The sequence below is a fragment of the Chrysemys picta genome, chromosome 14, assembly GCF_011386835.1.
Source record: "Chrysemys picta bellii isolate R12L10 chromosome 14, ASM1138683v2, whole genome shotgun sequence".
In the NCBI taxonomy this organism is placed as follows: domain Eukaryota; kingdom Metazoa; phylum Chordata; order Testudines; family Emydidae; genus Chrysemys; species Chrysemys picta.
The window spans coordinates 26,829,553-26,857,529 of NC_088804.1; the positions used below are offsets into that span (position 1 = coordinate 26,829,553).

The 27,977-nt window shown below is 41.6% G+C and overlaps 1 long non-coding RNA gene across 1 annotated transcript; it reads left to right on the forward strand.

Annotated features, from left to right (window-relative positions):
- Positions 1-702: 702 nt before the first annotated feature.
- LOC135975624 (uncharacterized) lies at positions 703-27,974 on the forward strand. The gene is made up of 4 exons (XR_010592595.1): positions 703-804; positions 16,058-16,268; positions 23,253-23,362; positions 26,124-27,974. It is a non-coding gene; the product is annotated as an uncharacterized LOC135975624 (long non-coding RNA).
- The last annotated feature ends 3 nt before the right edge of the window (positions 27,975-27,977 follow it).

Sequence of the window (27,977 nt, forward strand, 5' to 3'; positions counted from 1 at the left end):
ATGACATTTGGAATATGTTCATTGGGATGCTGATCCCATGAGGTGGCATGAAAGAAAGTATAATGGTGGCAGTGGGCAAAAGAAATGAAGGGAGCAACTGAATGAAGCTTGGGCATAGTAAAGAGGACATAAGGGAAAGTAGCAGGATATGAAGGCAGGGAAGGGAATTATGGAGAATTTTGGGGTGATAAGTAGGCACTTGGACTTTATTTGGAAGAAGTTAGGAGGCCAGTTCACCCCCCCACCATCCTGACGGTGCTGAAAAGCAGCTCTGAGGCAGCGTTTCTGGAGAGACTGGAGATGAGAGAGGGGCCACAGCTCAGAGGTTGCAATAGTGATGTTGCAGAAAACAACCAGAGGCGTTAAAAAAGTTGGCAGGGAGGGAATAGAACAACAAAAATAGCAGAAAATTCAAAACTCATCCCTTCCACGTTTTATGAAATGTGCTGTGAATGCATGTCTTTAGAAAAATCCAAACGGGCAGGAATTGGGGAGAAGCATGTGAGCCCCAGGGTTCAGCAGCAGACATTGCTCCTCAGACTGGCGGAGACATGAATGTGCTAAAAGGTGATACATACACTTTAAAAAAAAATTTCTGAAAAAGCATAGCTAGCATATTTCTGGGTAGGGTGGAATGTTTGCTCAATTAACTAGTCAAAACAAGACTTCTTTGTATTTCTCACAGCTCTGCTAAGGGAACTCATTTTTATTAGAATCAAGTTCTTGGTTAATAGCCTCATTACGCAGCACATATCCTCTTCAGGAGCTTTAGTAGCATTAGCTGATCCCGCTCACTGCGATGAGGTAGGTAGCTCTGCATTATCCTGATCTGACAAGGTGAGGAAACCTGAGGCAGAGGTCAAATGACATGGGAGTTAGCATCAGCCAAGATTAGAACTCATGAATTCCTGGTTCCGAGTCATGTTCCCGGGGCACTAGACCACATCTGTCTATTGCTGTAATAAGAGTAAGTGAGAGAGCTCAGAAAAAAGTAGTCAAGGTGGGGTGGTTTTGAGGGCAATGACAGCACTGAATACAAACTTCCAAAGAAATAATATCTGTTAAAGAAGCTGCCTATTCTCACTGTGTGATAACGTTAAAACAAGGAGTAAAGATAAACACAGGAGGTGGGAGGGGATTAGCTGAGGCATAAGGAAACATTTTTTAAAAGTTAGAGTGACTGGAGGAAGAACCAGCACAGGTAGACCAGGCACCAACTGGAAAGATGTTTAAGAAAGGATTAGATGGTGCTAGAAGGAAGCAATTATAGAAATATCCAGCATGATGGAAGAGCTGGGATGGAATGACTAAAAGGGTAACGTCTGGCCCCAGGAGAGTGTCTATCTTGATTCCTTGTATAGGACTGAGAGTCATAATGGCAGCTGGTTTATTTACAAAACTGCAGCAGGTCTGAATGTTCTTGCCATTATTCTGGGTACCTTTCTAGACAGATAGAAGTGGAAATGTGACTTCCCTTTCACTGGTCATGTTGCATTGCCGGCCAGTAGCCGATGGTTATTTTATGATAAATGACGAAGGAGGTAAGAGCTATTCACTTCTTTGCCCCTTCTGTCCACTTCTGAGACTGAACTGGTGAGATTGTACCCCAGGATTACAGCAGGGGAGCCCCCTCCGTTATTGCTACTGTCTCAGTTAATCATGTGGCTACGCTAGGAAAAAATGGGTCCTTCTTCCAGCAATGCTGTGGCTACCCTGATGCTAAGTGTTTGTAGAGGCTAAGGTGTTTACCACCATGTCATGAAAATTGTGCTCTGAGTAGGTTTTCATAAATTATAAAGCCAGAAGGTACCATCATGATCATCTAGTCTGATCTTCTGCATAACCTAGGCCTCTTATAGGACTTCCCTGAGCTAATTCCTGTTTGAACTAGAGCATATATTTTAGAAAAACATCCAGTTTTGATTTAAAAATTTCTAATTATAAAGTCTCCGCCACAACCCTGGATTAATTGTTCCAAGAGATAATTCCCCTCACTTAAGAATGTTTGTAGTCTAAATTTGTCTAGCTTTGGCTTCCAGCCATTGGTTTTTGTTATATCTTTGTCAACTTGATTGAAAATCCTTCTATTATCAAATTTCTGTTTTAAGAGTGACTTGATCAGTCTATAACTTTATCTTTGCTAAACTAAACAGATTTAGCTTCTTGATTCTTTCACTGTAAGGGATGTTTTTCCAATCCTTTAATTGTTCTCATGGCTCTTCTCTGATTTGTCAACATCCTTCATGAATTGTGGACACCAGAACTGGACACACTATTGCAGTCGTGGTCACACTAGTGTCAAATATAGAGGTAATATAATCACTCTACTCCTACTCGATATTTCCCTGTTTATACCCAAGGATGGCAGTGGCCCTTTTGGGCCAGCATGTCACTGGGAGTTCATACTGAGCTGATTGTCCACCCTGATTCCAAAAGTCTTTTTCCAGAGTCATTGCTTTCCAGGTCCCCCATCCTGTAAGTATGGCCAACATTCTTTGTTTCTAAATATATGACTACATTTGTCCATGTTAGAACACACATTGTTTGCACGCTTGTTTGCTTACTGAGTGATCCAGGTTGTGCTGTATCGATTACCTGTCCTCTTCATTATTTATCACTTCCCCCAATTGTTGAGTCATCTGCAAACTTTATCAGTCATGATTTTATGGGGTTTTTTTGCATGTCAGTGATAAAAATGTTAAATAGCATGGGGCCAAAAACTAATCCATGAGGGACCGCACAAGAAACACATCCACCTGATGATTCCAAGCTCACAATTACATTTTGAGATCTTTGTTAGGTTTAAAGGCTGAGACTTGTCTATGCTGGTGCTTACAGTGTTACAGTATTGCTGGACAGGGGTTACAAATGCCTGTAATGCAAGGGTTGGCAACGTTTGGCACACGGCTCGCCAGGGTAAGCACCCTGGCGGGCCGGGCCAGTTTATTTACCTGCTGACGCGGCAGGTTCGGCCGATCGTGGCCCCCACTGGCCGCGGTTCGCCGTCCCGGGCCAATGGGGGCGGCGGGAAGCAGCACAGGCGAGGGATGTGCTGGCCGTGGCTTCCCACCGCCCCCATTGGCCCGGGACGGCGAACCGCGGCCAGTGGGGGCCACGATCGGCCGAACCTGCCGCGTCAGCAGGTAAATAAACTGGCCCGGCCCGCCAGGGTGCTTACCCTGGCGAGCCGCGTGCCAAACGTTGCCGACCCCTGCTCTAATGAATACAAGGTTAGAAATATCGATTTCTCTGCCTGCTTCTCTTTCCTCTGGAGAACTTCTTACCTGTTACCTTTTACATTAATAAATACATTGATTATTCTATGGCTTTTCACTAGGGATGGCACCTGGGCCAAAACTGGATTGAAAACCCACTTAATCTTGGGGAAAGTTGGGATTGGGATCTGGATCTGGTCCCTGAAGCTCTGGCTCATATGTTATCTACAACCGTTCAAATGTGCCCAGGCCCATGAAACCCATCTAGCTTGTTGAGTGCCTGCCCCAGCCTGGTCTGACATAATCGCTTCTGCTTGATGATTAGGATAGGCCTGAGTAGCTGTTTGGCTTTTTCGCTGCTGATTGCTGAATGCTGATCACAGACTAGTGTGTTTCTGAGGTGCAGGCTGTGTGCGGGTAGGTCTTTAACGGGCATGCAAAGTATGGGTGGGCCAGGAGAGACAATCGACCTGCCCTTTCTAAGCACAATGAGCTTGTACCTCATAACATGACTGTTCTGAAGAATCGGGGCCCTTTGGTACAGAGGGGGTGAGTGACACTGGGTTATGTTTCTCTTCAGTAAAAATAGTCTTTAGATGCTAACAAAACAAAATAAACCTACAGACACCACTTTCATCAACAGATCAGCCCAAGTCACACAATTCAGATCAAGTTATGAAGTTTGGGGGGTGTCTGATTCTGGAGTTTTGGTTTCATCCATTATAGAGATAGGGAGCAGCTATTAAATTAGGATCTGGGTAAGGGTTGGGGTCAGGAAGACTGTAGAGCAGTGGTTCTCAACCCACAGGCTGCATGAGTCCCAATTAGCACACAGCTGCAGCCTAGCTGTGTGCTAAAGGGCAGTGGAGTTCAGGGACAGGGCTGCCATGTGGCGGGGTCCAAGGTCAGGGCCCTTGCCCACCCCTGCATGGTGGGGTCCGGCGTCTCTGCCCCCCAGTGCCGCCACTGGGGTTCTGCTCCTGGCCCCACTCTGTATAGGGGTCTTTGGGCTGGGGGCACTGCGTATAGCAGGGTGTGTGTGTGGAGGGGGGAGGGGGTTTGTGGTTCTCAACCTGTGGCCCAGGTAACACATTGTGGGCTACGTATGCAGACAACAATGATTAATAGGTTGAGAACCACTGCCTTAGAGGAAGGATGGTTGCAGCGGTTAGGGTGCTAGCCTGGGAGTTGGGAGACTGGGTTCCCCTCTCTGCCACAGACATCCTGTGTGACCTTGGGCAAGTCACGTAATCTCTCTGTGCCTCAGCATCCTATCTGTAAAGGAAGGCTAATGGTACTTCCCTACCTCACAGGGATGTTATCAGAGTAAATACATTAAAAGTTAAGATGCTCAGATACTACTGTGACAAGGGCCATGTAAGTACGCGAGGGCTTAGCTACATGGCAAGTTACTGCACAGCAAGCCAAGGCGTGAATCCACAGCACACCCGCTTGCTACTCAGTAATGTCCTGTGTGGATGCTGCTACAGCGCACTGCAAGTCCTGGGGTGCAGTTTTGCACACACCACTTTGTCATAGCATGCCAAGCCGCACACTGGGACTTTCACTGTGCTGTAGCAGTATCCACACAGGACGTTCCTGTGTGGCAAGCTGGCGTGATGTAGATTCCCACCTTGGCTTTCCGTGCAGTAACTTCTTGTGCAGACGAGCACTTAGAGAGAGAGACCCTGTCAACCCTCCTTCAAAATTCTGCGTTGTCTGGATCTGAGGTTTGGGGCTCGTCCTGCTTCTATAGGACAAAGTGCTGCCGGTCATAAAGTGCCTTCAGCTTCTGCCCTGTGCAACTACACTGCAATCTCTGTAGACCCCACATAGATGTGTACTCAGTGGGGCTGCGCAAGATGAGAGCGATAGGGCAACCCACCCCCTGCCCCTCCTCCCCCCAAAACAGCAATTTTTTAGCACGGTTCATCAAACAGCTTTAGCTACCATGGAACTGGAGCCAGGGCTGCATTCCAGATTTATCTTGATCTGAAATTGTTACCAATGCCATTTGAAGCTATGAGGCTGAGGGCCATTGGTGGCTGCTGACTGACATGGTGATAATCTTGTTGCTGTGGTTACTACACATTAGTAAAGAAACCGAGATATTTCTCGGTGTCACTTTTGACTACAAAGAGCCTAATGAGGTACAGTGCTGTTTGATGAAGCAGTGACTGGCTTGGGATAGGCAGAGCCCCCTGCTTGGCTTGTTTTTCATCAGCAATGTGGCTTTTGACTTTACATCAGTGAAAACATGGGCGCCTCTGCCAATAGCCAGGGAACAAAATGTGAGGCATCTGCTGTGGGAGCATTGGCGCTTTGGGTTAACCCTGTGTTTCACCTTCACGCAGTATGGAAAGACGGTTGAATAAAATAGAAGGGCTTCTAAGGGGAAAATGCCCTGGCAAAGCAGGTGGGAGTCTGGAGAAAGAAATTCCCTTGCAAATATGTGTGTCATTTGTACCCCTCTCTGCTCTCCCTTCTCCTTCCTTGTGTTGCCTTTCTTCTTGTTCCAGTTAATGAGTTTGCACCTTGCAATAGTGAGATGCCCCTGGAATTCCACCTCCCACTCATGCTGATCTTGTGCAATCTGGCTGGCTGTCAAGAGAGCTAAGGGTCAGGAAAAGAGCTAGCAAGCTCTGCCTTGTCTAGAAACCTGTGCCGGATAAGGTGCAAGAGGGGCCACTGTGTTTTTTACAATATTCTGAAGCCAGAGCCACTGTAATGAAGAAATTGTGCGAGTGACTTAGGCTGGTAGGGATAGAGGGTTTGTCAATTTGCTTAGCATAGCAAAACTCCTAAATCCAGCCTTGCTACCTATTCTTAACAGATACCAGTATGTCCTATAGTGTCCTACAGTGAAGCAGTATCAGAGGTTATCTGCTATTGTGCCAAAAAAGGTACTGGTGCTTTTCATTTCCTATGACTGACTCCCATCTGCACGGAGCACCAGGTTTATTTGGCCCTGATAGTGACTCCATAGTTAAGGTAATAAATTGCTTTCCACGCCAAACCTGATTCTGAGCACTCGTTAACTATGCCACTTTCAGTCTTCCACTGGGCTTGTGCTAGATGAGGCTGTCTTTCGGAAGTTTAGTGGGAACTGGAAAAGGAGAAACTGGAATGGGAACGTGAGAAAAGGAGTCTGAAAAATCATTTCCTTGGCTGAAAGCTTTCTATTTTTTGTTTTAAATGTCAGAGAGCTGGTTTTGAGACATGGCCTCCAGTTTTGGTTTATTCTGGGGAATACAATGAGGAGTGAGGCCTCAACATGTTTAGAGAGTTTGGAGGGAGGGGCTAATTTCAGAGCTAGTCACTTAGAACTTTTGATTTGTAACAAAGACGACCTTCTGAGCACTCCCCTGGCATAGCTTAGAGCAGGGGTCGGCAATGTTTGGCATGCGGCTCGCCAGGGTAAGCACCCTAGCAGGCCGGGCCAGTTTATTTACCTGCTGATGCGGCAGGTTCGGCCAATCGCGGCCCCCACTGGCCGCGGTTCACCGTCCCGGGCCAATGGGGGCAGTGGGAAGCTGCGGCCAGCACATCCTTTGCCCGCGCCGCTTCCCGCCGCCCCGATTGGCCCGGGACTGCGAACTGCGGCCAGTGGGGGGCCGCGATCGGCCGAACCTGCTGCATCAGCAGGTAAATAAACTGGCCCGGCCTGCTAGGGTGCTTACCCTGGCGAGCCGCGTGCCAAACGTTGCTGACCCCTGGCTTAGAGTATGGTAGTTACAGAGACACCCACAAGCCTTTCACGGGACTATAGGGAGCAGCTGGAGATGGGACACCTGTAGAGTTTATAATCTTCATAGATCCAGGTATTCAGTGAGGTACCTAAACGCCATACATGCAGAGTTACTGATAAAGTTTCCATATACTACTTGCCCAAATAGCCCCTCTTTTCCGGCTTTGTGTTGGACTTCCAGGGAAATACTTCCTGCTACTCCCCAGCACTGTACGTGGATATAAACCTATTTGACTTACAAATGGTATAAAATTTGTAAATACACTGACCCAAGAGTCAGCATACTTGAGTTGACTCTTCTTAGGGTTATGAAGTGTTTTTTCTCCCCTCTTCCTCTCACCCCGCCAAGAAATTTAATCCAGAACTTTCACTATACAATGTAGAGTTTTATATTTTTAATTAATTGCTATATCATGTTATGTTGGAAGGTGTTATGGCTCCCATCACCAGGGTCTTTGATCTATAGATCAGACACAGACTTCATTAAAGCTAATGGGTATGCTAAGCTCCTTTCTTTCAGGCTAAATGGAAGGAGCAATTAAATGTCCTTTTACACAGTGATAGCTGGAAATAATAGGAAACCACTGCCCAAGGCAATGTGCTTCAGGGCCAATAAAACGTTAAGCTGTGTGGGCTGAGGCTTTTCCCTGGACTGATTGTAAAACACAGTGTGGTCTGTGTGTGAGAGAGGCAGAAAGCTGCAGACAGTGAAAGAAGCGGTCATAAGCATGGCCCTGAGAGGGAAGAGAGAGACTGAGCAATTTAGGGCACAGGATTTGTTGGAGAAGCAGACTCGGAAATTATAAAATGGGAAACTGCCTGCTGTTTGTTTCTACTGTGTTCAGAGAAACAGGACTTTTTGTACATTCTTCATAAATAAACAAGATTGCACCAAAGAAATACCTGACTCATTAATCAATTTCTCCTCCTCATGGAAACAACCCAACAAGACTCTGAAAACTGGCAAATGCTCAAGCCAAAAGGACAATAATAACTTTCAAATTAAAATAAGTTTTGCAAGTAGAAATCTTTGAAATTAAAAACATCCCACCAAAAAACCTTTTGAAAGATAAGCAATTGGAATATTGCACTTTGTTCTTCAGAAAAAAAGTCTTAATATCTGAAAATATTCTGTTAAGGTTCTAACATAAGATTTAACTGTGTCCTCCCTCAAGGGCTGCCGTGTGTGCAGGGTTCCCTGGGTTTCCCCTTTTTTGAGGTAGCTGTTCCGGGAACTCTGTAAGGATGCTCCGTACACACTGTCAGCTGTCCAGTTTTATGGGCTCAGGATCATTCTGGATGTCCCATTTTTTTTGTACCTCAGAGGTGGCAACCCTCTTTCTCCCACCACCACCCACTCCCTGTGTGTGTGTACACACGTCTTATTCTTCACTTAAACATGAGAAAATTCTACAAACCCAATTAGTCGTAAGATGGGAAATATGTAAGCTTTCCTCATAAAAATGGTTTTGTTTATATAAATTAAAACATTAGAATATTGTAAACACAGATGATATAGCATTGAAGTTGTAAGTAGGTAACAACTTTCTCTGAGTGTTTTAATTTCAAGGACCAATTTTAATACTCCAAAGCACTGAATAGAATTTGCTTTAATTGTGAGCATTTGGTGGTTACTGCTCGTGTTGCCTGCAAGACGTTCTATTGTTTCTTGTATTTGGAAAAACCTTTTAGACTAATTTGTGTTGAAAAATCGTCACTTGTTTAGTGCATCTTGGTTTCTTTCTGCTTTTGCATTCCTTTTGATGCTGCCCTGGCTACCTTTACAAACAGCAGTTACTCTGTTTTCAAACACAAAGAACAATAGTACCTCATGCTCAGTGAAGGACACTATACCAAATATTGATCTCTGACTCGAATGCCAGAAAAGCCCAGCAGGAGGTACATAAGATATTTCTGAAAAACTATAGCTTATCACCTGCAGGCCTGGAGATTGCTGTCTATTATTACAAAGATTTGTGCTGGGGGGTTTGCTTGAAGGCTCAAATGACCTCCAGCCTTGAGATATTGTGCCTCTTCTAAGGCAAGAAAAAAATGCGGTTTGACCCTTGTGCCCGGCAGTGAGCTCATTTCCTATATCTCCCACCTACGTTTACAGAGGTGCATTAAAAAATATACCACCCACGATGATGCAGCGTGATCAAAATTCCCAGAGTAATGGTGGGTATTAATGGATAAGCTCTTTTTAGCATAAAGATTTAGTGGGCCAAATTCTGTTCTCATTGCACCTTAAGAATAGCATTGGCACCAGCAATAACTTTATTAACTTAGGTGGGGTTGCAGAATATGACACTTAATATATAATGTGCTTTGCTACGTGCTTGGATTCACATTTAAAACCCCCCACTATTTTCTTTGTACCATGCTCTATTTTAGGCTAATTATTTTTAACAAACAACCCTTGTAAACAATACTTAAAGCCCCTCCACCTCACTCCATCAGAGACGCTAATGTTGTTATAAAAACGGAGTCAGAGTCGTCCCTGGGGGCACAGACAGGGTTTCACAGGAGTCCTTTCCGTAGAAGCTGCTTGGGAGAGGGGTTGAGTTTTCTGACTAGCGGAGCTCCTGGATAGCCTGGCTCCATCCCCTCCTGGACCTGCTCCAGCCACTCTTGGCTCCAGGCCCTTGGTATGGAGGGGGATTGTAGGTGGTTTGCATTGCTGTGTCCCCTTCCTGGCAGATTTACCACCACTGGGACCTGCAGCCTCAGGTGGAACAAATCTGGCCAAACACTTTTGAATAAAAACACTGGAAAAGTTTAAATATGGACCCAAAGTTCAGGGGCACTTGGATCCAAGATTGGGGATTCAAGTTGTTATAAAAGATCATCTGTAAAAGGGTAGGTCTGGATCCAAACATGCCTCTGCTGCAGGAATATTTGGTTCCAGGTGTTTTGGGGAAAACACAGAAGATACTTTCAGTGTAATTTGAGGTAACATCTTTGAGAAGAATGCTTGCATGACTTGAGTCTTCTTATGTGAATGGAATAGGTACCCAGCGGACAATGCAACAGCAATGGAATAATACAGCACGAGTGTGGACCTAGGGCTAAACTAGCCTGTTAAATATAATAATGACTATACAGGGAGTTAGACTTTCTGCAAGATCTTACAAATTCCTGCTTAAACATTTGTGGGAATTCATAGAAGCTGTGCAGTATCTTTGAGAGGTGTTTGGGTTTTTTAGCAGCATTTTGGTGGATGAATATTCAGAACCAATCTCAGCCTCCAAGTTTGAAATGGTTAATATATTTTGGACACATTTCTTTTAATGAAACAATTCCCTATCCCTGCTAGCCACAGATGATGGCTTTGCCTGCTCCTGGCCATTTCATACCAGACAGCCCGAAAATATGAAAAACAAGCTATTCCTCTACAGTAATATATAAGTTCGAATTTTTAGTGCTAGTGGACATGGGTGAAAGCAGATCTCTGTTTTGTAGCCATATCTACTTTATAATATTGAGGAAGGAATGGAGATGGGTCAAATGAATTGGAATATCCCAGGGGAGTTTTGAATATGGGAGAATGAAGGGTCAGATATATAGATCAATATAGTTCAGTCTCCCTCTACCACGTATATTCAATATTATTTTTCTTTGTACATTAATATTGAGCAGTAAATCTTTTTGGAATCAAATTGACTGTCTTCTATTATACTCCATCCACTTTCACATTAATATTGTTAACATCTGTATTACCATCTACTGCCTTTATTATAGAATCCTGCTTTGCACATTAAGAGATTGCTTTAAAACATCAACCTAATCCCTACAGTTAACCTTGCAGTTGTTGAGCTCTGCTGCTTTACTCTGGTTTCATTTACCCCGGTAAATCCAGGGTAGTCCATGGTGCTCATGGATCTTTAATCAAAGTAACATTTCAATCAAATTATGAGTCTGTGAATTGTCTGCTTAAGTCAAACTGTAACTTTGGGTCACACTTATCCTACTGACTCTATTGAAGTCAAGGGATAACTACAGATGAATGTAGACTGTTACGCTAAGAATCTGTCACTGAGAGAGGGTAATGAAACGTTGTTGAAAACTGCAAAAAGAAGATGCTTAGAGCAGCTGATGAAATACTTGTCTCTGCGCTTCCTTGCTGTAACTTTCTGAACTTCAAACAACCACACACTTATCTGAAAACAATCTATCTTACTCTGCTCTGACTTTTTTTTTTTTCTGTTAAATGGATCTGTACATTTTGAATCACTTTCTTCCCCTAAATCATTATTTTCTTTTATACAAAACCCTCTGATACAAAAGTTTCCCTTCTTTCATCTTCTGTTTCACAACAGAGAGAGCTTCAAAATAGATGTCTCGCTGTAGAAGAGGCTTAAAAATCTTCAAAAATGCATAAAACCAAAAACATTTATATAATTCTCTATTGGCTTCTAGAACTACTGGTTTCCAGAACTATTCAGCACCATCCCACAACAGCCCTCCATGCACAGCAGAAACATGTTTCAAAACAGGGTCCAGTCAGCCTGTGACTCCAGGCCTTGAACAATCTTTTTCTTTCATTGATTGACATTTGTAGGAGCTACTCAGTAACTTGCCCTGGTGCCTTTTCTGTGTTTTTTGTCTTATGTTCACACATACGTTATTCTCCACAGTACAAATGCCACTAAAATGAGATACCTGGATCGTGCCACAAGTTGACAATTCCTCTTACCAAATAGCATCCTTGCTAAGCTACAATATCATGTATAACTGTATAATTGCTGCAGGCCATACTTGCTGTTTTTCCAGACCTGAATTGATTTCCCAAGAACAAAATCAAGAACATCTATATCAGACGGCAAATTTGCATTCTTGTTACACTGTAGTACCACCTCACCAGGAGTCTGGCACACTCCTCCTGTACTTTGCTAGTTTTGGAGCTAGCAAGAGCTGGTGACCTGATCTTAAATGTCTGCCAACTGGATGTTGTTATTGATAAATCCAATATGAAAAAAACCCTCCGTTTTGACCAATTCAACTTCTGGCACTCGCATGTACAAATACTAGTGTGGGGAAAAACTAAAGGCTACGCTTTGGAAATCTGACCTGCTGTGTATATGGAGTCACATGAGTAGCAGAAAGGCATTAATGTAAAGTTTTGAGCTGGGTCTACATTAGGAACTTTCACTGGTACAGTAATGTCTGTTGGGAGGCAGGGGGATGATTTTTTGTAACACTTCAATACGGGTAGAAAGGCTAGAGTAGACACAGCTATACCAGCATAAAAGAGCTTTTGCCAGTATAGGTTATTTTTCCTTAGGGGGGAGCTGGCATAAGCTAGACTGGTCAGTACAGTGCACTAGGAGGGTTTTGTCTGTATAGATTCATAGAGTCCAAAGCCAGAATGGATCATTCTGATCATCTTGTCTGACTTCCTGTGGAACAGGCCATAGAACTGCCCCAAAAGAATTCCTAGAGCTGAGCTTTTAGAAAAACATCCCGTCTTGATCTGAAAATTGCCAGTGATGGAGAATTCACCACAACACTTGGTAAATTGTTCCAATTCTCCTCACTGTTAAAAATGCACACCTTATTTCCAGTCCGAATTTGACTGACTGGTTTCAGCTTCCAGCAATTGGATCATGGTATACCTTTCTCTGCTAGATTCATGAGCCCATTATCAAATATTTTTCCCCATATAGGTTCTTATAGACTGTGTAATCAAGTCATCCCTTAACCTTTTCTTTGTTAGGCTCAAAGAGCTTAGTCTATTTAGCTTATCACTTGTTTTCATCCTTCAGTCATTCTTGTGGCTTCTTCTCTTTTCTCCAAGTTATCAACATCCTTATTAGATATACTGGCAAAACTTTTAAATGTAAACTGGCCCTTATTTTGAGAGCTACTTATTATTGCCTAGTAGCAAGTAGTTTATAATTGCTTACTAAAGAAAGATGAGATGTTACACTATATATATACACACATTACTTATAGACCGGGGTCGGCAAAGTTTGGCACGCGGCTCGCCAGGGTAAGCACCCTGTCTGGGCCGGGCCAGTTTATTTACCTGCTGATGCGGCAGGTTCGGCCGATCACGGCCCCCACTCGCCGCGGTTCACCGTCCTGGGCCAATGAGGGTGGTGGGAAGCCGCAGCCAGCACATCCCTCGCCCGCGCCGCTTCCCGCCACCCCCATTGGCCCGGGACGGCGAACCACGGCCAGTGGGGGCCATGATCGGCCGAACCTGCCGCGTCAGCAGGTAAATAAACTGGCCCGGCCCGCCAGGGTGCTTACCCTGGCGAGCCGCGTGCCAAAGGCTGCCGACCCCTGTTATAGACCATTCCAAAATTCCTTTGGGCCTGATTTTACACATATTGAAATCAATAACAAAACTCCCTGTCTAATAACAATTTACTAAGAACTGTGTTCCTAGGGCCCTATCCAGAGAAAAACTCTAACTCCTGTTTGAAGTCAGAGGGAATTCCAAATTGTGTCTGAGGTCAGAATTTGGCCCTTAGTGATTAGAAATTGCTATGTTTTGTACTTACAAGCCTGACATGTTCTTGAGTCATCTGTGTGATACCTTTTAACAAAAGAATGTGTACACAGGCATTTACACTGCACTACAGTGACACAACATAAAGCATTACAGTTAAACAATGTAAGCTTGACCTAGGCCAACCTGAGCTGTTTGGGGAGAGTAAACCTGAGCCAAAAAACTCACCCTGATTGGGCAAGAAAATACAAATCTAAGTGGCCATTTTAATAGCAAAAAAGCAGACATGCCCTTTCTTACCATTTCTTCCATTCCTGTATGTCACTCACGAATAAATGTAATTGCAAAGCCTAGAGACTATAGTATCTAACACTCCCTAGTTGTCCTCAGGGCTGGCTTAGTATCACTAAAGAGAGGTTTTTGACTGCTTATTATTAACTGACCATCATGGTTATGCCACATGATATCATACAATATATTTTAAATACACGGCTTTTTAACTTTATTGTAGATATTTTGGTTTTCAATTCAGTAATGCAGTCTTTAGAGCAGCCAGCAGTAGTATGAAAAGTGTTTTGCAAGAGGATAATCTCAAGTAAAGCAGCAGCCATCTGCCTGCATGTGAAAAAGAGAGATTTGTTACATCGCTATATAAAGTCTTTCGTATCACTAATATTTACTTAATTATTTATTCAGTTTCCATAGATATGACCCTATCACCAGGCTTACAGGCAAAATACACACAATAAATCCAAGGTCTACAGTCTCTGACATTTTATAACCTTTTACATTTTTTGTCATAAACACAAAAATATACAATTTCAAAGAAATATTAGCTAGAACAAAGCCTATACACAATCTATACAGAAAAACCTCATTTAACATGAGCAAACGAGAATGAGTAGAACACTATAAACATTTAAAGTCTGAGTTTGCTCCAAAGGGCAGCTGAAAATATTGAGTCAGATTCTCTTTCCCTGTACAGGCCCCTTTACAGGCCCTTTTGCATCACGTGAGCTCTGCTATGGCAATTGACAACTGACATAAGTTCGTGCATCCTGGGCGCTACTCTAATATACACTGGGGGTGGGGCAGTTTAAGAATCAGGGAGCCGTAGCTAGCTTTCTGAGGACCCTACCCACCCATCTGTGCTGAGTGAGTCTGGCACAGAAAATAATCTGGCCCATTCCCCCTATACTACTTTTCTTCTACCAACTGTCAAGGAATATTCTTGAGATTATGGTCCTGATTTTCAAGAAGTCAGGTGCACAATTGCATTCCTAATTTTGATCAAATATTTATTGGAACTTTCATGTGCTAATGGGGCATATGTACTTGCATATGGCCATTATGCAGCTAAACTTGGTTGCATTTTTTTTTTTAACATGCAACTAAGTGTCCAACTTCTTGAAAACCAGGCTGATAATATCAAGCATACTCCTGACCTGTAACCCCTTTAGGGAAAGCAATAGATTAAATACTCCATATACTAAAATACAATTTAAAGGCAGTTTACTTTGTTCCTATCTGTACATAAATCCCATTTGTGTCAATTACCTGAATAGGGGTCAGGCCCAAACTCCTATTAACTAAGGTTTGAGCATAATGGCAGTTATGGTCCTGATTCAGCAATGTATGTAAGCATGTGCTGAACTCTAAGTACATGAGGTTCCATTTTCTTCGATGTGGGTGATAATCCCTTCATCTGATTTACATAATAGATGAATCTTTTGAGTTACATTGATGGTTCCACTGTTGTGCCACCACATTGCTAGTGAAGGGAGAGCAAGATTAATCTGTCTTTTTTTAACAAGTACTTACATTCAGCAAACAGTATGTTCCCAGTGACTTTACAATGCAGAAGAGTTATTTAGAGATAATTTGCTGCCGAGTAGCTCTGAGAAAGACATTAATAAAGAACACGCAACCACATCTTTTAGGTAAGTCCCTGATGTTGATAACTCTGGGGTTAGTGAGGAAAGACTCGAACAGTGGGGATGAGGTATTCTTTCTAGTTGACCGTGGATCAAGAGGGAATGCAGTTATTTTTTGTACATAATTCTACATTTATAAGTTCAACTTTCATGATAAAGAGATTGCACTACAGTACTTGTATTACGTGAATTGAAAAATAGGATTTCTCTTGTTTTTTCCAGTGCAAATATTTGTAATAAATATAAATGTGAAGTGAGCACTGTACACTTTGTATTATTGCTGTAATTGAAATATATTTGAAAATGTAGGAAACTTTCAAAAATATTTAAATAAATGGTATTCTATTATTTAACAGCATGATTAATTGTGATTGATTTTTTTAATTGCTTGACAGCCCTATTAATTTTTAAAATTCAATCTGTTCTTTATAGATGGTTTAGTTCATGTCAGATTGCTGGGATGTTCAAAAGCACGATTTCAGTCAAGTTTCTTTCTTCTCAGTGGCCTTGGTATGTTGCTCCTTGTGTAGCAGCTTCTTTTTCTGACTCCACAAGAAGAAATATTTGTGAACCCTTTGCAGAGAAAGGTTTCAAACCTAAACACAGTGCAACTGTTTCATTGTCTTCTCCTGTGGAAACGCATCCATTTCTAGTGTGAAGCTCTCCACATCCACAGATCCTTTTTTTTTCTTTTTTCTTGTAGAATATCCATCTTGAAGACTAAGCTCAAATAGGGAATGTACACATTGCACTTCATTCCCAAAGCCTGGTGTGCCAGGGAGCAGGATTTGGGGGGTTGGGTGGCTCCCGCAGTCATCAACTGGGGAGGCAACACTGCCCACTGGAGAAGATATTGGACTGAGGAGTCTGGAATCTGCTGACAGTTCTGCCATGCACCTGCCTTGTGATATTGGGTGAGTCACTTCACCTCTCCTGCCTCTGTTTAACCTCTCACCCTTTGTCTGTCTTGTCTGCTTACACTGTAGGTTGGGGCAAGGACTGCCTCTTCTTATGTGTATGTACAGCACCTAGCACTATGGGTTCTCAATCTCAATTGGGGCCTCAAAGAACTACCATAATATATACAATAATTATAGATAATGATAGACAAATCAAAGTAGAGGGTGATCTTCAGCCGTGGCAGGTAATCATTAAAGGAACAGACATGCTTCAGAAGGAGTGAGCATAAACATTACTTCATCCCTTTGTATGAATACTTGGTGGAGCTCTACTTTTTTAAGAAAGGGGAAATGTTTTTCTATGTGAATTGGTGTAATGTATTTGCTTGTGCCAAGATGCCTGGTATTTGACCTTCTCACATTCTTGAAGGACATGTGTTGCATGTAAAGCAGGAAACGTGTAGAAAGCTGGGACAATGGGTATTGGGGAGGAATAGAAAGTCAGATTGAAAAGAGATCTGGGAGACACATACTCTAATAGAAAATAATGGTAAGGGAAGGTAAAGTGCCAAAGCTATATTACGTAGGGCAGCAGTTTGATTAAGCAGAGGGGACATCACCATGTAGATGCATGGCAAATACTAAATTAATTTTAATTTCCTGGGAGTATTACTATTGATACTTGATTTTGTAAATACTTATTGTTACAAAACCTACATTTTGGGGCTTAAATTTACCTTATAATGCTCTTTATCCTTCTGTTCCCTCTGTTTAATTTTCTGCAGTAAAGTGGGCGGGGTGTGATCCCATATAAAGCATGGCTCTTGCCTTTTTTCCTTTTTTCACACTTGTTTAAAGATATTTAAAATCCAGAGGACATGTCCCACATGTTAAGAGAGTTCAGACTTGAGGCTAATTTGACACTGCACTTAAAAAGTTAACTAAAACTATTTATAGCTTTCTGCAATAAACAAACATCACATTTGCTGCCACATTCTGACTTCTACTGAATTCCATAAATACAGCCTGTCTCTCTGTTGCTTGGCATGGATTCAGATTGCTCTGAGACTTGTTGCCTCTTGTTACCTTTTATGCCATTTCTTGGTATAGAGCTGAACACCCTGGTATAGAATGAAGAAATGTGGTATAACCCCAAAATAGCTGTTTTTAAAAATACAGTAAGCCGGGGACGGGGGTGGGGGGAGATCAAGTAAATTGCTTTCCTGTATGATGATTTTTATACCTAATTAAAAACATACAAAGGATATACACAGTGGAAAGATTAAAACCAAAGAAAAACTGGAGACATAATACAAATCAAACATGAGCATCAAAAAGCAAACTACTTAGCTCATGATATAGGTGACAAATAGAGGTGTCTGGAAAATCTTTGTTGAAACATTTTCCATCAGAAAATACGATTTCAACTAAACTGACTTTGTGTGTGTGCAAAATTGTGTCCATTTTGATGAAATTCCCCATGAAAGCAAAGTATCTGAAACAGAAACCTTTTGTTTAGAAAATTTTCAGGTTTTAAAAAAGGAAATCTTCCTTTAGAAATTAGTTTTTTTATTTTTATATTTGTATTATTTTTTACCTCTCACTAGCAGTTGTGCATTATATGATAGAACACAATAGTGGGAATATTCTGTTTTATTTAAAGAAAACATTAAGGGCAGCTGCTACTTAGTACAGATTTGAAACCTCTTATCTTATTTGTTAGATCAAAGTGTCTGTGGTGTTTGACAGTTTGATACAAAGATACAAAATAATAAGATCTTTCAATCTGTACTAAGCAACTGCTCTTTATGTTTTATTAATAAATAAAATAGTTTCTTCCCATTATTGTATGATGTCAGGATTTAACATGACAAGTAATATGTTATGCACTACTGCTGTTGACATGTCATGAAGTAATGTAAAAGTATTATACAAATAAAAGATATTTATACTTCAAAATGAAATTTTTTCACATGTCCATTTCATAGGAAAATTAAGAAGTATTTGTTTTGATACTAGTTAAGAGTGAAAACAAATGTCAAAAATTTCCCATGAAGTGGAAGTTCTGAATTTTGACAAGCTCCATTGGTAAATGCAGTAAACAAATGTTAGAGAGAAACAACTGCCTTCTTAAGAAATATTTTGGGAAACAGTTACTGAAGATTATCAGTAGAGACGTTATCTAATAGAGGTTAGCAATAGAGATGTAGCTTTGTCTTTATAGGTGAATATTTGCCTAAATAGGAATCAGGTTTATACAAATAAAGAATGAATGAGGGATTATGTGGTATTTAGGTGACAGCTGAAATTGGTATTAAAAAAAGAAGAAGAAGCTGATAGACTGAAATAAAGATCCAGAAAACATATTTCCCCACTCTTGGATGTAAGTGAGGGTAGAAATTGGAGAAGCTTCAGCAAATATTTTTAATTCACAGTCTTTAGGTGAGTTCCTCTGAAGTGGTTGACATAATGCCATTGTTACAACAGCACCCAGGGACACACCAATACACTCCAGCCCACTTAGCTTGATATCTGCTGTGGGGAAGGTAGTAGAAGCCGGTTTTCAGAGATCAAATGTGAAACTACTTAGAAAAGCCCAGCTTGAATAAGGATGCTCTGCATCGTGTCAGGAAATGAAGGTCGTGGCTCACCAGCATGATGGAATTCTTTGAAGATATTACTGCTGGAGTAGACCTGTGGGAGACAGCGCTATAAAGAGGGCATCCAATATTTGCAAAAAGCATATCTGCAAAATTAAGATGCACATAATATGCCTCTCAGGGCTCTGTGCATTTCCTTTTTGCCTTCTAATAAAGCTGCGTAATACAAAACACAACAAAAGCTAGGGTTGCAAGGCTCACTGCTCAGGACTCTGCATTCATCAGGATTTATAAATATGACTAGGATGATGTGTTTAAAAGCAAATTTGCTCAACATATAATGGCAAATATTGGCAGGGATATTATGCCAATCAACAGGCTCTTTAGATATAGGAGGACACAAGCCGTTAGCTACAGTCACAAGTATAGTTTTTAGTGCCAATACAAGCAGGGAGAAGAGTTGGAGTTAAGAAAAATAAGGAAAAGAAAATGCAAATAAAGCTTAAGCCACAGGGTGGATCCATCCTCTTCTGCTGAGTGAATGGATAGTGGCATAGTCATCTCTGGAAGATGTAGACATGGAAGAACCATGACTGTAATATCATCCCTTCTCCCCTTGACCTTGGAGGTGACCTTCAAGAGCTGCTCTGTTGTGATCATGCTTGAGAGTGGGAAGGGGGTGAGGCTATGCGGACAGCAGCTCTGTGCAGAATTGTCCCCTGAGACAGTCCTCTCTGCAGGGTGTCTCAGCACAAGATAATGTGGACCTAGGCCATTTTACATGGTATGGACACTAGGCCATCACACAGGGCCTCCGTCCCAACCTTACAGTCCAGTCAGGGGTAGCTGCCGGTGGAGCAGCTCCGGGGAGCAGGATTCCTGCAGAAAGCAAACTCTCCTGAGCAGTGAAAAGCTACATGGAGGCATATGGCCTCTGTAGATCTTGGGATATAGGTAGGTTTAGGGGACCAATCCCACAGCCAGGTCCACAAGAACAAAGCCTGGTTCCCCACCTTCTCCAGGATGGAGCAATTGTGATGAAACTCTACAAGTAAGCATTCTGAGATTTCTTTTCACTATGTGCAATTTTTCTGTGGCAAATGTGAAACAGCATGGGCTACAAATAGGATAAAAATTATACTAGTGCAAAATTCAGAAAATGGGAAAGCAAGATGATGTCAGAAAGGGTCTGTCAGGCTCTGATCTTCACTATTCTGCCCTAGCTTCACTGGAATGTCATTGCCAGATGTACCCAGGTGTCCTATCCTACATAGGCAAAGGGGAAAGGCTTGGGCCAAAGGAGAACAGAAAGAGATGTGGAGAAGAGGGAACTGCCTCTAATACAAAAACTGCACCAGCCTATGCATTTTTCAGATACTAAATATAACCTGACACTTATACAGAACAAACTCCTTCATTCCAAAAGCATATTAAATGTAGAATGAAACTGAAAAACTATGATGTTTGTACACTGCATTTATTTAAATGGAAATTTTGAAGGCTGGTAAGCTGAATCGAGTGTGTGTGTGTATGATACTTGTGTATTTAAAAACTAGGGTTAGTGCTATGTCACAATTGAGAAATAAAACCTTAGACAGGAAGAGCAGAGGTAAGGCTGAAAGCTTAGCCTGAACTGTCTCCTAGTGCTTAAAATATGTTCCCTCTTTCTATATAGTTTGCCAATTGAATATATACAAACTAGACTTTCTTATACAACTGTATACTCAGTAAGGTACAGTACAGACAATCTTCAGACATGTCTTGATTTTTTTTGTAGTCTCATTTCAGTAATTTTTGAAATTGTGAACACCGAGATACCTTGAGCCCAATCCTTCAAATGTTTACACGCACGCTTAACTTTATTACTATGACTAGACTCATTCGTTTCAATGGGACTACTTCTGGTAGTAAAGTTAAGCATGTGTGTCAGTGTTTACAGAATCAGAGCCTTTGTGAACCTTACACAAATGCAAGATGATATAATTTAAGACTGAGAGCCCTAGAGGATGATGCACCACATCCTCACGTAAAGAGAAAAGAAAGGCAAGGAAGCTGCAAAATTCACCTAGCACTTACTCCTGATCAGAGATTAGTGTAGATATGGGGGCGGAGGGATAGCTCAATGGTTTGAGCATTGGCCTGCTAAACCCACGGTGCTGAGCTCAATCCTTGAGGGAGCCACTTAGGGATCTGGGGCAAAATCAGTACGTGGTCCTGCTGGTGAAGGCAGGGGGCTGGACTCGATGACCTTTCAAGGTCCCTTCCAGTTCTACGAGATAGGATAGGATATCATTCCTAGAAAGGCTTATTGGTCATCTGCTGATGGGTGATATAACTAGAAGGAAAAAAATTTGTGAACAAATTAGAAGGGAATGAAATATATTTTATCAACTCTGGTAGGAAAAAAAGATGGAGAAATAAATTTATCAATTGCAATTCTGTCTCTGTAATTAAAGAAACAGATAAGGTGAGTGTTCCCATGGTCAATACCCAAAGGGACATGAGCTGAGTGGAACATGACAATCACTGCTGTGCCTGATTATCAGAAAAATGTGAAAAAATATCTCCACTCTGATGTCAGACTGGCACCATTTTTAAGGTTTAAAATTAGCATTGAACAGATTGTTCTGGGAGCCCATGTTTTTTATTATGATTTTTTCCCCCCACCACAGCCAGCACTGGATTTGCTAGTATTGCTCTGCTTGCTTAAAGTACTGTAGCCATTTGGTTAGCAATGTAAAATTGAAACAGAACAACAATCATCAGGAGGAGTTATTGGGATTATCGTAAGAGAATAGAGGTGTTGACAGTTATACTTTAAGAATGAGGCTACTGCAGCTGGATAAATATTTATTGGATATCTCAAGCCCCTTTCCCCCACCCCAAAAAAGCAGAATGAACCAAATGCAAGTCCAGCATAATCTAAAAAGTAATAGATTTTGTTGAAGGAGATTCTATTTATCTCTGAGGTCAAAAAGGCTTGGCCTGGTTACGCTCCTAGTTAGTATGATGACATTGTCAAGGAAAGTCTATCGGAGAGGGCATGAGTCGTAGAGCTAAAGACCACCCAGAATTATTGCTCCCAGGGAGCAATGGTAATAGATAGTATGATTCTATTGTCTACAGACTCAAACTAATCTTTTTATAATTTGAGTAACCATGGAAAACAGATTTTTTTAAATTGATCTCTAGTCCCTGCAGGGGTTTCAGCCACCAACAAAATCACGTTGGTTGATATAAAACAAACAACTTCAGCTGAAGAGAAGAAAAAAATGAAACACAGTGACTGCTGGTCTATTGGTGTGTGGAGTCTATACGAGGTGTAGGTATGGGTGTGTGGAGACTGTGCTGGCAGGGGCTGTGATTAGCAAATAAATAAATAGATTTTACCTTTTTTTTGGTCCTCAGTTTGGCTGACAAAGTATGAGGCTGTCAAACACTTTAAAGGAGCAGCATCTCTACTCTTTCGCTATATGGAGAACAATGTGTCCTCTGAAACATGTTGGCGGCCCACCTTTCCAAAGGAGCCTCAACTCAGCCTCTAAAAATTATAGGCACAATTTTCTTTGAGATTTGGGGGTATATGTCAGATTTATTAATACAAACAGCATTTGAGTAGTTCTGCTATCCTTACTCACGTCAGCAGCTCTGTTGAGTAAAGGTTGTAGGATCAACCTCCATATATCTACCCATGTTGCGGGTAGGAATGCAGATCACAATCTCAATGTTCCCAGGCACCCAGAGTTAGGTACAAACAATTTATGCTTGCACCTTTAGAGGCATCTTTGTAAATTGGAGGTGCGCATTTTCAGGTGCAATGCTGCCATTTAAGTCAAAAGGAGTTGTGCCATTGACCTGAATGAGAACAAGATCAACCTAATGGTGTCTTAGTATAATGGGAAAAATGTGTACATTTGTGCACATAAGTGTTTGTGCCAATGCTAATTTACACACACAACTACCAGTGTGCATAAGTACATACGTTTGGGTACCGTGGTTTGCAAATATTGCCTGCTGTGTTTTATGTTTTTGTGGGTTTTTTGGGTGTGTTTTCCCCCTTGTATCAAATGCATTTTTATCTTGGAATTGCAATATTCATAGAATCATAGATTATAGGACTGGAAGGGAGCTCGAGAGGTCATCGAGTCCAGTCCCCTGCCCGCATGGCAGGACCAAATACTGTCTAGACCATCCCTGATAGACATTTATCTAACCTACTCTTAAATATCTCCAGAGACGGAGATTCCACAACCTCCCTAGGCAATTTATTCCAGTGTTTAACCACCCTGACAGTTAGGAACTTTTTCCTAATGTCCAACCTAGACCTCCCTTGCTGCATATTATACTATCATTGCTCTCCAGTTACATTGTAACATCATCCTTAATGTCTCTTTACCAGGAAATCCCAGTGGTATAACTGTAAAATGTAGGAACAGTTTTTGTTACTTCATCAAGTCACAAGCGAGATGCCCTCAGTGAATCTTTTGACATCCACAGATGGATATAAAGGTAAATCAACTTTGTTTTCTATAGAGCTAAATAATTCATAGCAAATATATTTAATGGATTTACCTTCTTTCTGTTTATAAGTTATTTGACATGCCTGCAGGTGGTTGTTTTGGGTTTTTTGTTTGTTTCCCAAATGTATTTGCTGTTAAAAATTATTGGCTAAATAATTCCAGTAAACTAAGTTTGTGTGTGAACATTTTGTTGTGTTCAGAATTCAAAATGTGTTGGCTGGTTCCATGGACACAAGCCACGACGTATTGTTCCAACTTCCTAACTGGATGAGTGTAACCTTAGAATCCAGTTTCTGGTGGGAATACACAGAATTATTATAGCTGGTTCAGACAGAAGAGTGTGGAAGGTGGGGAGACTAGTGAACATTTTGTGAATTTTCTTCCCTAGGTTGTGTGGGGTTTTTGGTTTTGTTTTTTAATTTTTGGAATTTCAAAATTCAAAAAATTTCAACCAGCTGTAATGGTTACAAATGTAAATTGTATTTTGGATGAATTTTCTATGTTTGCATAAAATCTCCTATTTCAATGAATATCTTGTGAGAGGCAGGTGCCTGTCACCCCGTATGGATTAGTTTAAACATTTCCAACAACATTTGTGTGATTAGAAAAAGAAGAAATGGTACTTTAAAAAAAAAATTCTGTAGATTAGTGCAGTCCTGCCAGAATCAAGATTCTTAAAAAGCTTAATTCCTCTACAGTAGCAATAAAAAGGAAATTCCTCTCTATTATCACTGGACTGGAATTGAGAGACTACAATTGGAATACTATGTACATTTCTTGTCACGCTCACATGACTTCCCAGTATTGCATCAGCCAGAGGTCTCTTTCTTCCTTTCTTCCCGTCTACAATTCCAAGAAAGCCTCACTCCTTTATTCTGTTCATCCTGGGAGGCTCTAGTTGGAATGGTAAGGTACTGCAGGAGGACTGCTGAAATCCGTCTGTCTGACCAGCCATGTTTAAAAAGCCAGTGAAATGCAGCCTATAGCATCTTGTTTGCTTTTGCTGAGTGCCATATATATCTCATATGTCAGGCTCCCACACTGATTTCCTTACAGCAGTATATTGCATTTTGTTTAGTATATCCCACAGTGAATACAGGAACTGGGATTTCAGTTGGCTTAAAATCTTCACACTCCTGGAACATGGAGGCTGGTTACAAACAGTCTTGGCTGTTGAAGAGGTTAAATTATCAGTGGGCACCCAGGTTAAACGTAGCCTTTCTACCATTGTTTTTCCTGGATCAGTTTAGTTTTCCTCATATCCTCTTATTCCAATTATAGAATAGGGCAGAACTGGTAGAATGGGCTATTGGCTTTAAAGGGGCCTTTTAGCCAGAACTGGAAAGAAAATCAGCGTCTGTGGTCCTAACTGAGCATTTGTTTCCTGGCTACAATGACTGAATGTATCATTCACATTCACTACTGCCTTGAGATCCACAGGAGATCTTGGGACATCCCTCCAGGTAAAGGGCCATACCACATGTCTTCCACATGAGCATTGAACTGTGTAGGAGTTTTCCAGGAAAGATTCTCCTTTTGCAAGTTTTTCCAGGGCAGGGGGTGATAAAGCCTTTTATTAGGAAGATTATCTACTCTGGCTGCTTATTTGTCACCTAAAGATCTGATCCCTTTCCTAGCCATTTACTACATTGCAGAGAGAAGTCTAGTGTCACAGAGAGGTTTTATGGGTGCAAGAGTTAATAAAATCCTAGAGAACAAAGTGGCTTCTTCTATGCAAACGGCCCTAATAGTAAAACACAGGGCAAGAAAAATAATGACCTATGAGAATATATGATACACTGTACAGGCATGAAAACTTCTCTTTAAAGCTTTTCCAAGAGGCATCAGTGAGTCTCTAAAGAGTGAAATGTACTGCACTGTTTCCTATATTCAAGGATAATAAACTCCTAGGTTTTGGTTCATAAAAAATAACGTGGGCATTGGGTATTGCAGATCTTCCCACTGGACACTTAAACATAGATGGTGGGCTTTTCTTACTGTCCTACTCACAGGAGAAAACTTCCAGCTATGTCTTTGCTTTAAACTAAAAGATGTATTAATTTTTAAGAGAAGTGGCTGTGTGTGACTTGACTTTTTTTTTCTTTTGAAGAAATTAGCATTTTAAATAGATAAATGTCTATTTATTGTGAAATATTAATGGTATCAGTTTCTTGCAATTTAATTCACACCCTCTTAGAGAGAGAGAAAGAGAGTTCAGCTGACATAAGCCCTGGTATAGACACCAGTAGGTCAATGGAAGAATTCTTCTACAAACCTAGCGACCACCTCTTGACAGAAAAACCCCTTCCGTCACTGTAGCGTCTACACTACAGCTGCGTAGCTGGAGCTGAGCTGTTATAGCACTGGTAGTGTAGACAAAGCCTAAGCAATGGGACCACAGCGAGTGGGGAAAGAAGATGAATGTTAAGCTCAAATTTCAGAATGTTTTCAACTAAATTAATTTTAATTGAGATATGCTGTTTAGTTTAAATGAAGTTTTTTTGCCTGGGTCCGGGGTGGGGAAGAAAGAGAGAGTGACTCTTACTCTACAGCCTGGTATGTGGGAGACCCAGATTCAAGTTCTGCTCTGACTGGGATGGGATGCTGTAAATCAGGCAGAGCAGAGATTTGAACATGGGTCTCTCATTGCCAAGGCAAGTGCCCTCGCCACCCACCCACACTCTCTCTCTGGCACACGTTTTGACACCTCTTCCCAAAATGGACATTTTAACTCAACTCTGTTTTATCAGAAATGCCCAGGAAGCCTGGTAAGGCTGGACTAAAACAAATTTCGAAAGCTGCTGTGAAATGGAATTGTTGTCGTCCGATCAGCTCTAGTTCAGATTGAGCCAAATGCATCTTTAGCTCTTGAGCCAGCTCTTCATCTCTCAAGGAGAAACGTGCTTCAGAATTTTGTTACCTAGACAACTTTCAAGTCTTGATTTTAGGTTTTAAGTGGGGACCCAAGTGCTTTGTGTTTTGTGCGCTAGAGCCAACTGCCAACTTGTTATTGTTGTGATTGTCATTTGACTCCTATGAACCACACTTTCTGGATCCAGGGCAAGCTTTTGGGAAGGAAAAGCTGATGGAACATGTCACTGTCTGTACTGAAATATCATGATGATGTAACTAGTAAATGTGGACATCAAGGTTGTGGCTTCCCTGGGTGGTGTGGGCAGGTTCATTCTCATGAGTCTATTGCTTTTTCCTCATGCTACTCTAATTCTGTCCCTTGCAGCATTACGTAGTGAATAGAAGTCCTTGCTCCCCTGAGCTTCTCCTCTCTTCCTCTAGCCTGTCTGCTTTCTCTCCTGGAGCCAGAAAAGGAAAAATAAATGCCAAACTCCTCACTTTGTTTTAATTCTAAATCTTTTTAGATTAAAAAAAAAAAATGACGGATGGTCTTCTGGCTGAAACATGAGTTTGGTAGGAAGGAAACCTGTGTTCTGTTCCTGGCTCTGTCACAGATTATTTGTTAATTGGCTGTTATTTGTATTGCACAATCACCAGACGGTCCCAACTGGGTTGTACCAGGTATTCTATAAACATGGCCTCAGGCACTTACAGTCGAAGACCATCTCCCTGTCTGCCCCAGCCACTCTGTTCTAACCTGGATTCCTTACTCTTTTCGCACTCCCACCCATCTCTTTTCCTGAGACCTCACAAAAGAATTGGATCCTATTCCTGAGACTCCCACTTTCCCCATAGATTCATAGACTCTAGGACTGGAAGGGACCTCGAGAGGTCATCGAGTCCAGTCCCCTGCCCACATGGCAGGACCAAATACTGTCTAGACCATCCCTGATAGACATTTATCTAACCTACTCTTAAATATCTCCAGAGATGGAGATTCTACAACCTCCCTAGGCAATTTATTCCAGTGTTTAACCACCCTGACAGTTAGGAACTTTTTCCTAATGTCCAACCTAGACCTCCCTTGCTGCAGTTTAAGCCCATTTCTTCTTGTTCTGTCCTTAGAGACTAAGGTGAACAAGTTTTCTCCCTCCTCCTTATGACACCCTATTAGATACCTGAAAACTGCTATCAAGTCCCCTCTCAGTCTTCTCTTTTTCAAACTAAACAAACCCAATTCTTTCAGCCTTCCTTCATAGGTCATGTTCTCAAGACCTTTAATCATTCATGTTGCTCTTCTCTGGACCCTCTCCAATTTCTCCACATCTTTCTTGAAATGCGGTGCCCAGAACTGGACACACTACTCCAGTTGAGGCCTAACCAGCGCAGAGTAGAGTGGAAGAATGATTTATTGTGTCTTGCTCACAACACACCTGTTAATACATCCTAGAATCATGTTTGCTTTTTTTGCAATAGCATCACACTGTTGACTCATATTTAGCTTGTGGATCTATAACCCCTAGATCCCTTTCTGCTGTACTCCTTCCTAGACAGTCTCTTCCCATTCTGTATGTGTGAAACTGATTTTTTCTTCCTAAGTGGAGCACTTTGCATTTGTCTTTATTAAACTTCATCCTGTTTACCTCAGACCATTTCTCCAATTTGTCCAGATCATTTTGAATGATGACCCTGTCCTCCAAAGCAGTTGCAATCCCTCCCAGTTTGGTATCATCTGCAAACTTAATAAGTGT